Here is a 16602-nt window from a genome sequence, read left to right on the forward strand (position 1 = left end):
TGTCGACATTCTAGGAATCAGCGAACTAAAATGGACTGGAATGGGTAAATTTAACTCAGATGACCATTATATCTACTACTGTGGGCAGGAATCCCTCAGAAGAAATGGAGTAGCCATCATGGTCAACAAGAGTCCAAAATGCAGTACTTGGATGCAATCTCAAAAACGACAGAATGATCTCTGTTCATTTCCAAGGCAAACCATTCAATATCACAGTAATCCAAGTCTATGCCCCAACCAGCAATGCTGAAGAAGCTGAAGTTGAACGGTTCTATGAAGACCTACAAGACCTTTTAGAACTAACACCCAAAAAAGATGTCCTTTTCATTACAGGGGACTGGAATGCAAAAGTAGGAAGTCAAGAAACACCTGGAGTAACAGGCAAATTTGGCCTTGGAACACGGAATGAAGCAAGGCAAAGGCTAATAGAGTTTTGCCAAGAGAACGCACTGGTTATAGCAAACACCCTCTTCCAACAACACAAGAGAAAACTCTACACATGGACATCACCATATGGTCAACACCAAAATCAGACTGATTATATTCTTTGCAGCCAAAGATGGAGAAGCTGTATACAGTCAACAAAAACAAGACGGGAGCTGACTGTGGCTCAGATCATGAGCTCCTTATTGCCAAATTCAGACTTAAATTGAAAAAAGTAGGGAAAACCACTAGACCATACAGGTATGACCTAAATCGAATCCCTTATGATTATACAGTGGAAGTGAGAAATAGATATAGGGGTCTAGATCTGATAGACAGAGTGCCTGATGAACTATGGAATGAGGTTTGTGACATTGTACAGGAGACAGGGATCAAGACCATCCCCATAGAAAATAAATGCAAAAAAGAAAAATGGCTGTCTGGGGAGGCCTTACAAATAGCTGTGAAAAGAAGAGAAGTGAAAAGCAAAGGAGAAAAGGAAAGATTAAGCATCTGAATGCAGAGTTCCAAAGAATAGCAAGAAAAGATAAGAAAGCCTTCCTCAGCGATTGATGCAAAGAAATAGAGGAAAACAACAGAATGGGAAAGACTAGAGATCTCTTCAAGAAAATTAGAGACACCAAGGGAACATTCCATACAAAGATGACCTCGATAAAGGACAGAAATGGTATGGACCTAACAGAAGCAGAAGATATTAAGAAGAGGTGGCAAGAATACACAGAAGAACTGAACAAAAAAGATCTTCACGACCAAGATAATTACGATGGTATGATCACTCACATAGAGCCAGACATCCTGGAATGTGAAGTCAAGTGGGCCTTAGAAAGCATCACTACAAACAAAGCTAGTGGAGGTGATGGAATTCCAGTTGAGCTATTTCAAATCCTGAAAGATGATGCTGTGAAAGTGCTGCACTCAATATGCCAGCAAATTTGGAAAACTCAGCAGTGGCCACAGGACTGGAAAAGGTCAGTTTTCATTCCAATGCCAAAGAATACTCAAAGCACCACACAATTGCACTCATCTCACACGCTAGTAAAGTTCTGCTCAAAATTCTCCAGGCCAGGCTTCAGCAATACATGTACCATGAACTTCCAGATGTTCAAGTTGGTTTTAGAAAAGGCAGAGGAACCAGAGATCAAATTGCCAACATCTGCTGGATCATCAAAAAAGCAACAGAGTTCCAGAAAAACATCTATTTCTGCTTTATTGACTATGCCAAAGCCTTTGACTGTGTGGATCACAATAAACTGTGGAAAATTCTTCGAGAGATGGGAATACCAGACCACCTAACCTGCCTCATGAGAAACCTATATGCAGGTCAGGAAGCAAGAGTTAGAACTGGACATGGAACAACAGACTGGTTCCAAATAGGAAAAGGAGTACGTCAAGGCTGTATATTGTCACCCTGCTTATTTAACTTCTATGCAGAATACATCATGAGAAACGCTGGGCTGGAAGAAGCACAAGCTGGAATCAAGATTGCCGGGAGAAATCTCAGTAACCTCAGATATGCAGATGACACCACCCTTATGGCAGAAAGTGAAGCAGAACTAAAAGGCCTCTTGATGAAAGTGAAAGAGGAGAGTAAAAAGGTTGGCTTAAAGCTCAACATTCAGAAAACGAAGTTCATGGCATCTGGTCCCATCACTTCATGGGAAATAGATGGGGAAACAGTGTCAGACTTTATTTTTGGGGGGCTCCAAAATCACTGCAGATGGTGACTGCAGCCATGAAATTAAAAGATGCTTACTCCTTGGAAGAAAAGTTATGAACAACCTAGATAGCATATTGAAAAGCAGAGACATTACTTTGCCAACAAAGGTCCGTCTAGTCAAGGCTATGGTTTTTCCAGTGGTCATGTATGGATGTGAGAGTTGGACTGTGAAGAAGGCTGAGCGCCGAAGAATTGATGCTTTTGAACTGTGATGTTGGAGAAGACTCTTGAGAGTCCCTTGGACTGCAAGGAGATCCAACCAGTCCATTCTAAAGGAGATCAGCCCTGGGTATCCTTTGGAAGGAATGATGCTAAAGCTGAAACTCCAGTACTTTGGCCACCTCATGCGAAGAGTTGACTCATTGGAAAATACTCTGATGCTGGGGGGGATTAGGAGCAGGAGGAAAAGGCGACGATAGAGGATGAGATGCTTGGATGGCATCACCAACTCGACGGATGTGAGTTTGAGTGAACTCCGGGAGTTGGTGACGGGCAGGGAGGCCTGGCGTGCTGCGATTCATGGGGTCGCAAAGAGTCGGACGTGACTGAGCAACTGAATTGAACTGAACTGAAGTGTGTATCTATCAATAATTACATTTTAAAATGCATTACATTCTGCAATCAAAAGACATAGACTGGCTGCATGGATTTAAAAGATAAAACCCATCTATATGTTGCCTATAAGAGACTCATATCACACGTAAGGACATACACAGACAAAGTGAAGAGACAGAAAAAGATATTCCATGAAAATGGAAATCAACAGAAAGCTGAGTTGGCATACTTATATTTAACAAAATAGACTTTAAAACAAAGTCTGTAATCACAGACAAAGGTGGGCATTACATATTATAAAGGGGTTAAGCCAACAATGATTGACATTTGAAAATATTTATGCCTCCAACATAGGAGAGCTTAAATATATAAAGCAAATATTAATAGAGCTAAGGGAGAAATAGACAGCAATCCAATAATAGTAAGGGACTTTAATACCCCACTTACATCAATGAGTAGGTATCAGCCTTAAATGACACAGTAGACATAATAGATATATACAGAACATTTCATCCAAAAGAAGCAGAACACACAGTCTTCTCAAGTGCACAGGAGACTTTCTCCAGGACAGAGCATATGTTTGGTCACAAAACAAATCCTAATATATTTAAAGAGACTAAAATCATAACAAACATCTTTTCTGATCAAAATGATATGAAACCAGAAATCAATTACAAGACAAAACTGGAAATTCCACAAACACGTGGAGATAAAACAACATGATAGTGAGCAACTAGTGCGTCAATGGAGAAATCAAAAGAGAAACCAAAAAACACCTTCAGAAAAAGGAAAACAGAAACACAACATATCAAAATTTATGGGATGCAGCAAAAGCAGTTCCAAAAGAGTTCATACTGGTAAGTATGCACCTCAAAAATAAAAATAATCTCAAACAAACTTCACATCTCAAGTAACCAGGAAAAAGACAAAAAAGAACAAAATAGTAGAAGGAAGGAAATAACAGTGAAAATGAATGAAATAGGGACTAAAAAGAGAAGAGAAAAGATGAATTAAATTAAGAACTGGTTCTTTGAAAGATAAAAAATTTTAGCTGGACTCATAAAAAAAAAGGATTCAATAAAGTCATATATGAAACAAGAGATGTTACAACAGACACCACAGATAAACAAAGTATCACAAAGAGATATCTACAAATAATTATATGCCAACAGATTTGACAACATAGAAGAAATGGACAACTTCCCAGAAACATGTAATCTTCCAAACTGAATTATGAAAAAATGGAAAACCTAAACAGACTAATTCAGTTCAGTCGCTCAGTCGTGTCCGACTCTTGTGACCCCAGGGACTGCAGCACGCCAGGCCTCTCTGTCCATCACCAACTCCCGGAGCTTACTCAAACTCATGTCCGTCAAGTCGGTGATGCCATCCAACCATCTCATCCTCTGACATCTCCTTCTCCTCCTGCCTTCAATCTTTCCCAGCATCAGGGTCTTTTCAAATCAATCAGTTATTTGCATCAGGTGACCAAAGTATCGGAGCTTCAGGTTCAGCATCAGTACTTCCAATGAATATTCAACTGATTTCCTTTAGGATGGACTGGTTGGATGTCCTTGCAGTCCAAGGGACTCTCAACAGCCTTCTCCAACATCACAGTTCAAAAGCATCAATTCTTTGGCACTCAGCTTTCTTTATGGTCCAACTCTCACATCTATGCATGACTACTGGAAAAACCATAGCTTTGACTAGACAGACCTTTGTTGGCAAAGTAATGTCTCTGTTTTTTAATATGCTGTCTACATTGGTCATAACTTTTCTTCCAAGGAGCAAGCATCTTAATTTCATGGCTGCAGTCTGCAGTGATTGTGGAGCCCAAAGAAATAAAGTCTCTCACTGTTTCTATTGTTTCCCCATCTATTTGCCATGATGTAATCAACCAGATACCATGATCTTAGTGTTTTGAATGCTGAATTTTAAAACAGCTTTTTCACTCTCTTCTTTCACCTTCTTCAATGCCGAGGTCCAGCCCTGGCTGATCCAGGGAGTTTGAAGGGGAGACGGCTTCAGCGAGTTCACTGGATACAACAGCTTTATTTAAATATTCATCAAAGATATAAAGAGTAATAGAATGAGGATAGCTCAGTAGAAAAATTCAGCGGAGAAAAGAGGCTGAGTAGCTTGGTTTACACGGAAAATCAATATAACCTGTGACATCAGGTTAGCTCTGACCACGGAGGCCGCAGGCGCCCTGTCGAATAGCGGAAGGTGCCCCACCTTAGGCAGCTTCTTGAGTGGGTCTTAGAAGCCCAGGCAAATAAATGGTCACAGAGGACCTCCGTGGTCCAGATGGAGACTCAGCCAGAAATTGAGAAAAAGAATGACATGGGGAGACCAAGCTTCGGTGAGCAAGGCCCATAGCTTTATTTTCAACAGGGGCTTTTATACCCTAAGTTGCACATAGAGGATAACAGGGGATGTGAAATCATGCAAAGTCAGTAGTCTTTGATCCTTATCGAAACCAGGGTTTCTTTCCTGCAAATTTATCGTATACAAATGGTTTAGGTGATTTACATCATCTTCTGGCCAGAAGGCCTATGAACATTTTATGACTCTTGACAAAGGTCTGTCAACAGTAAGACTTATTTTCTCTAAGAGTAATTATTGTAAGGTCTGGCGCCATCCTCCGAAGGTGTTAGATAAAAGTTGCATTCCTATAGGGCAAAGGTGCAGTGGGTTTACAACAAAGGAAAGAATTTATTACCTTAAGGGTCTAAAGTTGTTAACACCAAGGCAACTACTTATTTTTTCTACATACCAACTATATTAATTAATACACATTCAAGGATACAATACAGGGGATGTGGAAACTTGGCAGCAAGCATTGGCTCATCAATGAAATCTTTTACTAGTTTTATTCTGACAGTTTCTAACTCTCTGAGAGGCTCTAAGCTATTTGAATATCTTAAGCTTCCTGTGCCTCTCGAGGCTGAGAGACTGTAAACAATAGTATGCATAGCTGTAGGAGTCCGGGTAAACTTGTCAGGCCAGTTAGAGAGCTATCTGAGAGGTTTGGATTTAAATACTCCTAATGCCCAGGAACTTATTAACTGGAGCTGTAAGTTAACTCTTTATCAGAGAAAGCGAGATGGTGGCGGGGTACAGCCCCCAGTAAAGTCAGAGGTGAGAGCACAAAGCAGTAAAGTAGGCAGACTCTGGTTTTTCGGGGTAGATGCTCGAGAATATCCAGAGGGACTCCTGAGGCTCGATCCCGCCTTTGCGTATGCCGAGCCTCCTTCCTCATGACCTTTGCCACGGGCGGAGCTCCTCACGCTGGCTCCTGGCACTTCAAGATCTTTAGTTCCTCTTCACTTTCTGCCATAAGGGTGGTGTCATCTGCTATCTGAGGTTATTGATATTTCTCCCTGCAATCTTGATTCCAGCTTGTGCTTCATCCAGCCCAGCGTTTCTCATGATGTACTCTGCATATAAGTTAAATAAGCAGGGTGACAATATACAACCTTGACGTACTCCTTTCCTGATTTGGAACCAGTCCAATGTTTCAAGTCTGGTTGTAACTGTTGCTTCTTGACCTGCAAACAGATTGCTCAGGAGGCAGGTCAGGTGGTCTGGTATTTCCATCTCTTGAAGAATTTTCCACAGTTTATTGTGATCCACACAGTCAAAGGCTTTAGCAAATTCAATGAAGCAGATGTTTTTCTGGAATTCCCTTGCTTTTTCTATGATCCAGTGCATGTTGGCAATTTCATCTCTAGTTCCTCTGCCTTTACTAAACCCAGCTTGAACATCTAGAAGTTCTTGGTTCACGAACTGTTGAAGCCTGACTTGGAGAATTTTGAGCATTACTTTGCTAGCGTGTGAGATGAGTGCAAGTGTGCAGTAGTTTGAACATTCTTTGGCATTGCATTTTTTTGGGGTTGGAATGAAAACTGACCTTTTCCAGTCCTGTGGCCACTGCTGAGTTTTCCATATTTGCTGGCATATTGAATGTAGCACTTTCACAGCATCTTTTTGGACTTGAAATAGTTTAGCTGGAATTCTATCACCTCCACTAGCTTTGTTTGTAGTGATGCTTCCTAAGGCCCACTTGACTTCATACTCCAGTATGTCTGGCTCTAGGTGAGAGATCACACCATCATGGTTATCTGGGTCATTAGGACCTTTTTTGTATAGTTCTTCTGTGTATTCCTTTCACTTCTTATTAGTATCTTCTGCTTCTGTTAGGTTCATACCCTTTATGTCCTTTATTGTGCCCAGTTTTGAGTTAAATGTTCCCCTGGTATCTCTAATTTTCTTGAAGAGATCGCCAGTCTTTCCCATTCTACTGTTTCCCTCTATTTCTTTGCACTGATCACTGAGGAACGCTTTCTTATCTCTCCTTGCTATTCTTTGGAACTCTGCATTCAAATAGGTATATCTCTCCTTTCCTCCTTTACCTTTCACTTCTCTTCTTTTCTCAGCTATTTGTAAGGCCTCCTAAGACAAGCATTTTAACTTTTTGAATTTCTTATTCTTGGGGATGGTTTTGATCACTGCCTCCAGTTCAATGTTACAAACCTCCATCCATAGTTCTTCAGGCACTGTATCATATCTAATCCCTTGAATCTATTTGTTACTTCCACTGTATAACCATAAGGGATTTGATTTAATGGTCTCATGGTTTTCCCTACTTTCTTCAATTTAAGTCTGAATTTGGTAATAAAGAGTTCATGATCTGAGCCACAGTCAGCTCCTGGCCTTGTTTTTGCTGACTGTGTACAGCGTCTCCATCTTTGACTGCAAAGCATATAATCAGTCTGATTTCAGTATTTACCATCTGGTGATGTCCATGTATAGAGTTCTCTTGTGCTGTTGGAAGACAGTGTTTGCTATGACCAGTGCATTCTCTTGCCAAAACTCCATTAGCCTTTGCCCTGCTTCATTCTGTACTCCAAGGCCAAATTTGCCTATTATTCCAGGTATTTGTAAGATCATGGCATCTGGTCCCATCACTTCATGACAAATAGATGGGGAAACAGTGGAAACAGTGTCAGACTTTATTTTTCTGGACTCCAAAATCACTGCAGGTGGTGATTGCAGCCATGAAATTAAAAGACACTTACTCCTTGGAAGGAAAGTTATGACCAACCTAGATAGCATATTGAAAAGCAGAGACATTACTTTGTCAACAAAGGTCCGTCTAGTCAAGGCTATGGTTTTCCCAGTGGTCATGTATGGATGTTAGAGTTGGACTATAAAGAAAGCTGAGTGCTGAAGAATTGATGCTTTTTAACTGTGATGTTGGAGAAGACTCTTGAGAGTCCCTTGGACTGCAAGGAGATCCAACCAGTCCATCCTAAAGGAAATCAGTCTTGAATATTCATTGGAAGGACTGATGCTGAAGCTGAAACTCTAATACTTTGGCCACCTGATGCGGAGAGCTGACTCATTTGAAAGACCCTGATGCTGGGAAAGATTGAGGGCAGGAGGAGAAGGGGACGACAGAGGATGAGATGGTTGGACGGCATTACTGACTCAATGGACATGGGTTTGGGTGGGCTCTGGGAGTTGGTGATGGACAAGGGAGGCCTGGTGTGCTGTAGTTCATGGGGTCACAAAGAGTCAGACACGACTGAGCGACTGAACTGAAATGAACTGAACCAGTTATTTCTTGACTTCCTACTTTTGCATTCCAGTCCCCTATGATGAAAAGGACATCTTTTTGGGGGTGTTAGTTCTAGAAGGTCTTATAGGTTTTCATAGAACCATTCAACTTCAGCTTCTTCAGCATTACTGGTATGGGCATAGACTTGGATTACCGTGATATTGAATGGTTTGCCTTGGAAACAAACAGAGATCATTCTGTTGCTTCTGAGATTGCACCTAAGTACTGCAGTTTGGACTCTTTTTTTTGACTATGATGGCTACTCTATTTCTTCTAAGGGATTCATGCCCACAGTAGTAGATATAATGGTCATTGGAGTTAAATTCACCCATTCCAGTCCATTTTACTTCACTGATTCCCAAAACATCCATGGTCACTCTTGCCATCTCCTGTTTGACCACTTCCAATGTGCCTTGATTCATGGACCTAATATTCCAGGTTCTTATTCAATATTGTTCTTTACAGCATCAGACTTTACTTCCATCAGCGGTCACATCCACAAGTGGGCATTGTTTTTGTTTTGGCTCAGCCTCTTCATCCTTTCTGTAGCTGTTTCTCCATTCTTCTTTAGTAGCATATTGGGCACCTACCGACCTGTGGAGTTCATCTTTCCGTGATGAACAAAATAATTACTAGCAACAAAATTGAATTGATAATTGAAAACTGTCCAATAAACCAAAGTGCAGAGGCTGATGGCTTCACTGGAGACTTCTACCAAACATTCATAGAATGAATACCAATCCTTCTGAAATTCTTTCAAGAAGCAGACAAACAACAACAGCAAAAAAGAAAACACTTTCAAACTCATTGAATAACACCAGCATTAGCCTGACACCAAAACCAGAAAAGAGAAAATTATTGCCAATATCACTAATGAACATAGATTAAAATATTCTCAACAAAATATTAACAAGTTAAATTCAACAATCCATTAAAAGAGTCATACACCATGATCAAATGATATTTATTCCAGGGATAGAAGGATGATGCAACATTGATAAATCAATCAACATGATAAACCATATTAACAAAATGAAGTATAAAAATCCATATCATCATCTCAGAACATGCAGAAAAAGCATGTGACAACGTTCAGTATTGACTTATGATAAAAAAAACTCAACAAAGTGGGTATAGAAGGAATGTGTCTCAACATAATAAAGGCCATAAATGACAAGTCCATAGCTAACATCATAGTCAGTGTTGAAAACCTGCAAGCTTTTCCTCTAAGATCTGAAATAAGACAAGGATGCCCTAGCCAGAGCATTTAGGCAAAAGTAAATAAATAAATAAATAAAGGCATCCAAATCAGAAAGGAAAAATTAAAACTGTCATTATTGGTAGATTACATGATAATATATATAGAAAACCCTATTAGACCTCTATATATAGAAAACCCTATTAGACCAAAAAAACTGCTTGAACTAAGTCAATGAATATAGTACAGTTGAAGGATATAAAATCAATATACAAAAATCTTCTGTGATTCTATAATCAAATAATAAACTATCAGAAAGAAAAATAGAGGAAATAATCCCATCTAGAATTGCATCAAAAAGAATAAAATACCTAGAAATAAATTTAACCATGGAGGTGAGAGGTCTGTACACTAAAAAGTATAAGACATTGATGAAAAAAATTGAAGAAGACACAAATAAATGAAAAGACATCTATGCTCATAAGAATTACAATGTTAAATGTCCATGCTACTCAAAGAAATCTAGAGATCCAATGCAACTTCTATGAATATTCCAATGACATTTTTCATAGAAGTAGAACAAACAATACTAAAATTTGTATGGAACCACAAAAGACCCTTAATAGCTAAAATAAATCTTAAGGAGAGTGAAGGAGGCAGCATATGCTCTCTAATTTCACGCCATATTACAAAGCTGTAGTAATCAAAATAGTATTTGGGGCATCCCTGGAGGCTCAGTGGTAAAGAATCTGCCTGTCTGTGCAGGAGACGTGGGTTCAATCCTGGGTTCGGGAAGATCCCACATGTGATGGAACAACTAAATGTGTGCAGCCCAACTCCCGAGCCTGTGCTCTAGAGCCCAGGGCCACGATTACTCAGCCCACGTGCTGCAGCTACTGAAGACCAGGAGCCCTAGAGCCCACGCTCCACAACCAGAGAAGCCCCTGCATTGAGGAGCTCACGCACGGCAGCTAGAGAGCAGCCCCCGCTTGCCTCAATGAGAGAAAAACCTGCAGGCAGCAACAAAGGCCCAGCACAGCCATAAGTAAATAAAACAAAATAAAAACTGTATCTGATAGGCATACAAGCACATAAATAGGTCGATGGAACAGAATAGAGCCCAGAAACAAAACCACGCGTATATGGTCAATAAATTCACGAAAGAAGAGTCAAACAGATACAGTCGGGAAAGGACAGTCTCTTCAGTGAATGGTGTTGGGAACACAGGACAGGCACACACAAAAGGGTGAAACTGGACCATCAGCTGACACCACGTATGTGTGCGTGCTAAGGCAGTTCAGTCATGTCTGACTCTGCGGGCCCATGGGCTGTAGCCTGCCAGGCTCCTCTGTCCATGGGATTCTCCAAGGCAGGACTACTGAAGTGCATTGCCATTGCCTTCTCCAGGGGATCTTTCCAACCCCGGGATCAAATCCACGCCTCTTACTTCACCTGCAATGGCAGCGGGTTCTTTACCACTAGCGCCACCTTCACTATACACAAAAATTAACTCAAAATGGGTTTAAAGACTTGAGTGTAAGAACTGAAACCATAAAACTCTTAGAAGAAACATAAGCAGTAAGCTCCTCCACTCAGTTTTAGCCATGATGTTTTTGGATCTGACTCCAAAAGTAGAAATAGACAAATGAGATTACATCAAATCCCAAATCCTCTGCACAACAAAGGAAATCATCAACAAAATAAAAAGACAATGTACTGAATGGGAGAAAATATTTGCAAACCTTAACAGTTCTCATCATAAGGAATAAACTTTGCAACTACGTATGATGATGGATGCTAACTAGACTTACAGTGGTGATCACTTTGGGACATATACCCACAGTGAGTCCTTATCTTGCATACCTGAAACTAACATGATGTTACATGTCAATTATACCTCAACGGCTAAAAAAAATGTAACCTGAAAGCTTATAAAGTGATAATCTTTAACCTTTGTTGTTGTTTTTAGTCACTCTGTATGTTCAGCTCTTTGCGACCCAAAGGGGGGACTGTAGCCCCCCAGGCTCCTCTGTGCACGGGGTTTCCCAGGCAAGGATACTGGAGTGGGTTGCTGTGCCCTCCTCCAGGGGATCTTCCCGACCCAGGGATTGAACCTGCAACTCCTGCATTGGCAGGCGGATTCTCAGAGCCATCAGGGAAGCCACTAACTAACTTAGAATGCTTACTACTGGGGGCTTTGAAAGTGTTTGAATAAATAGCACCCGTATTCCCTGATCAAATTCTAAAGAAACCGAGGAATAAGACAGAAGGGTGGCAGATAGTGGTCAAAACAGCACCTTTGTGACTAATAAAGGTAAGATGGGAGAATGGCTTTATTCTTTGAGCAAATGCGTTTCTCCAAGGCATTTCCTAAGGTGTGAAGAGCTCTGAAAATACCTTTGTTGGGCCCTTGTCTATATAAATAACTGATTAAAAAATACATTATAAAACTCAAGGGCCCGTGTGAGGTATTGTGATTCATCAATCAAGATTTAGCACCAATAATGAGAAAAGGTGGTGTACTTACGTATTTGTTTATGATCCATCAGCACCTGTGAAGGAACCATTTCTTCCCGTCCAGGTCCAGAAACCCTTTATTCATGTTCTTTACTATCATATGCAATGCTCCTGGCTAATTTCATGTTTCCCACTGTGAGGAAATGTTAGCAGCAGCGTGATTCACGACGCCACAGCTATCAGAACCGGCTTGCACTGAGGTAGCACAGGTCTTCTTGCCTCTGCAGGCTGCTCCTCCGGTTTGCTGAACGCTGGTCACAGCATCACTTCTGGCGTGGGCTGGATGCCAGCTTCCCATGGCTCCATCCAAGGTTGCTACTGTGCTTCACGGGTGACGATCACACCCGCAGGTCCTACCCAGAGTAGGCGGGAAAATGTAAACAAAAACTCATCCTCTACATATGTGAGATGTCCTGTTCTGAATTTTATGGCATAAACAGAACAGTGCATCTCCCAACGGCATCCTCTCTAGAACTCCTGAGGCTGCAATTACTTCATTCCTAGAACTGATCTCTTTCCATAGGGACCACACCCCTGCCTTCCACACACCGTCATCAGGGAGAAGGGATGGTGGTGGATGGAGGAAGCAGTTCCTTTGGTACCAGAAACTCTGACCCCCTGTCCAGCACGGTTTAAGACCAACCTGTGAGAGACCATATCACCGTGACTGGAGGCAGGAGAGGACGTGGATGCAAAGGGCCTGCGGGTGCAGTGGGGCAGGGGTCTCAGGGTCCTCAGAGAAGACGGCAAGCCACCCTGGCGATGACCCGCTAGAGCTGGCTGACCGCCATGGCTGCCAGCGGTGGGCATGGAACAGGGAAAGGACACCCGCGGGTGCTGGCTGAGGGCCACAGGCTGAGTGGCTCCAGGGACACCCGCCCACACTCGCAGCTCCACCGGCTCCGTCTGGTGTGGGTCAGAGGTGCCCCACGTTAGCGTGATTCTGGGGCCTAATCTTGTCTACTTTTCCAAAAGAAACATCCTGTCGGTCAGCAGGAGAGACTCACAGCCAAGCCATCCTCCTGGAACCAGAGCCGGGGGTAGGGCCGCAGACCGACCTGCACACGTGAGGGCCGGGATCTCCGTGCACCTCCATGGGCCCACGGTCAGGACGATCAAAGCAGCTGAGGCTGCACCCAAGGACAGACGCCGGGTCCAGGGCGCACACTGACCCGGCTCAGAGGGTCCGTCTGTCCAGCCACACGTCTCCACGGGCCCACTGTCGGGGTGGTAAGAGATGAGGACTCAACCCTGGGATACAGATGAGGCGTGGAGGTCCAGCAGGCCGCTCGCGGTCTCACAGCTGATAAATGCGTGGGTTTGAGTTTAAACTGAGTCAGTCCGGCTGATGAAGGAGAGAAGTAAAGGCGGGGAGGAGAGGAGGGAAGGAGGGAGAGATGGGGAGAAACGGCCGGTGCCTCTTACTTCTGCAGTCACCAGGATTGAGGGCATTTTTCTTCCTTTCTAATTTGGAGTGTGTAGGTGTTGCCTCAGCTTCCCAGTTCCAAGACTCAAGAAACTCTGAACAAAACAACCTTAAGTCTGTATATACAAACTTAAGGTTGAAAAGAAAAAGATGCTCTCCTTGGGTGCAGTGAAGCCTACCCTCCCTTTTGGGGACATCTTACTTTCAACAGATCACTAGAGAAGGCCATTACTCAATTTACAAGACAAAGCATTCCCTTCAAATGTGATTTTTTTAAGCCAGCAGGTTCCCTCCTTCAGGACCATGAAGCAATCACCATCTCCCAGAGATGATTAATCAGTGTTATCCTTAAAAAGCTCAAAAATTCCACCCAGTACTTTCATTTTCCTAAAGGGCCTGTTGTAAAAAGCAAGCTCTCGGAAATGCAAAAGCAGGTAAAGCTCCAGTCCGGAAGAAACGAAGTACATCTCACCTCCTGCCTGGAGCTCAAGAAACAAGTTTCCCACGAGGCCTTCCTCAGAGTTTCCAGGCAGGAACCACAGGGTAAAATGGGCCCAGGGTGAGAGGTAGAATTTTCTGCAGAGGGAGTCCAACCAGGGGAGGAGAAACGAGCTCCTTTAGGACACGAATTGCAGAGTGTCTTCCTGAACCAGAGTGGCTCAGCATTTACAGTGACCGGAGGCAGAGTACCCCAACAGCAGGGTCTGGACGCCTGGGCAAGGGGGCTTGCACAGCGCTGTGCTCACTGTGGACCAGCCCGCAGCAGACACAGGGCTGGGGGGTGGGCGCGGGCTGGGTGGGTGGAGGCGGGACGTGGCCCTGGCTGGTGGCCCTACACTGAGGGCGGAAGGGCCTTCCTGCCCTGTCCCCCGGATCCTAGATTCAGCGCCCCTCCTTCCAGCCTGCACGGCTCAGACTCAAGGTCAAGTTGGGCAAAGCCTATTTCTGACCCTTGCTGGTGGGAGACCCATGCAGTTTCAGGGGGGCCTGTGAGAGTAGGCCCTCAGGTAGGGGAGGACGAAACCAAAACAATTGTACTCGGGACACGGCCCTTTCTGAGGAACAGGGATCCCTGTTATGCACAAACATACACATGAGCATTCTTTTGTCAATGTGGTAAAATGTGTAGTTACCAAGTCCACTGCAGACAGATAACTGGCATACATCATATACATGCTGTATGGCCTTTAATTTCTCAGCTACCTTTTGAAATGTTATGAAAATGTCTCGATACTCATGACATGTATTTTAGAACTCTTCAGAAGTTTAGCGTTTGTGCTGCAAGAGCACCAAACACCTACTTAGAAATTCCTCAGGTTCTAGACCCACTGACGCTGCTTTTCTGTCCTGTCTCATTCTAGCTCCTTTCTCTGCCACTTCATTCTACCGCTTCACCCCAAGCCTTTCCTAACTCAAAATGGGCCCAGAATTGAAGAATAAACATAGGAATTCATAAGCAAAATCTTGATCTGCTTATCTGTCATTATTTCCCTACTTGGCCTGCAGGCAGCTGAGGACCCGGGCACAAAGCAGCTTTAGAGGCAAACGCGACCTATATCTGCTCTACGCTTGCTGCTGCCCTGACTCACCGGAGGATGACCCTGGGCAAGAAAGCAGAAGCAGAATCTTGGGCATGGTCAGAAAACCTCCTCTGAGGTCTTGGCTCCAGCATTCTGCTTGTATGATCATGGGCAAGCCACGGCCTCCTCCTTAGGTGACGTAATATATTTGTAATTTAATTGTTCATTTTTCATTGATCCAAGTACGAAGCAGTCTATGGATAGGAAAGGCACCTCCGGCCAAGTCGCTTGGGCAGTGCTCTCCCAGCCTCCTGTTTCTGAAGACGATGAGGCCGCGGGTATTCATTAACCGAAGGGCTGGCTATCTGGGGCAGTCACTAGTTAGAACAGAGGAGACCATGTACTCAGGGCGAGAGACAGCAGGGGCCTGACATGCAGCCCCATTCAATCACAACCCGCTTTTCACCCTGGCCTGATCAGTGTGCAAACAGCAGGCTTCCTCTGGCCACAGTATTGCTCTTGCTTACTCAGAGAGGTGGATACTGGCCAGTGGTACTGCGGGAACCACAGGGAATGACGAGAGATCGGTGGACGCACAATTCCGCCTGCAGTGGATTGGAAAGTAACATAAATGTCTGCATCTGCTGAGATATTTTTCTCAGGTTCAGTTCAGCTCAGTTGCTCAGTCGTGTCTGACTCTTTGTGACCCCATGGACTGTGGCACGCCAGGCCTCCCAGAGTTTACCCAAACTCATGTCCATTGAGTTTGTGATGCCATCCAACCATCTCATCCTCTGTCGTCCCCTTCTCCTCCTGCCTTCAATCTTTCCCAGCATCAGGGTCTTTTTAAATGAGTCAGTTCTTCCCATCAGGTGGCCAAAGGATTGGACTTTCAGCTTCTGCATCAACCCTTCCAATGAGTATTCAGGACTTACTTCCTTTAGGATGGACTGGTTGGATCTCTTTAGAACTCAGTCCAAGGGACTCTCAAGAGTCTTCTCCAACACCACAGTTCAAAAGCATCAGTTCTTCAGTGCTCAGCCTTCTTTATGGACCAACTCTCACATCCATACATGACCACTGGAAAACCATACCCTTGACTAGATGGACCTTTGTTGACAAAGTAATGTCTCTGCTTTTTAATATGCTGTCTAGGTTGGTCATAACTTTTCTTCCAAGAAGCAAGCATCTTTTAATTTCATGGCTGCAGTCATCATCTGTAGTGATTTTGGAGCCCCCCAAACTAAAGTCAGCCATTGTTTCCACTGTTTCACCATCTATTTGCCATGAAGTGACAGGACTGGATGCCATGATCTTAGTTTTCTGAATGCTGAGTTTTAAGCCAACTTTTCCCCTCTCCTCTTTCACTTTCATCAAGAGGCTTTTTAGTTCTTCCTCACTTTCTACCATAAGGGTGGTGTCATCTGCATATCTGAGGTTATTGATATTTCTCCCGGCAATCTTGATGCCTGCCAGCTTGTGCTTCATCCAGCCCAGCATTTCTCATGATGTACTCTGCATATAAGTTAAATAAGCAGGGTGACAACATACAGCCTTGATGTACTCCTTCCCCGATTTGGAACCAGTCTGTTGTTCCATGTT

The sequence above is a fragment of the Bubalus kerabau genome, chromosome 1 (assembly GCF_029407905.1).
Source record: "Bubalus kerabau isolate K-KA32 ecotype Philippines breed swamp buffalo chromosome 1, PCC_UOA_SB_1v2, whole genome shotgun sequence".
In the NCBI taxonomy this organism is placed as follows: domain Eukaryota; kingdom Metazoa; phylum Chordata; class Mammalia; order Artiodactyla; family Bovidae; genus Bubalus; species Bubalus kerabau.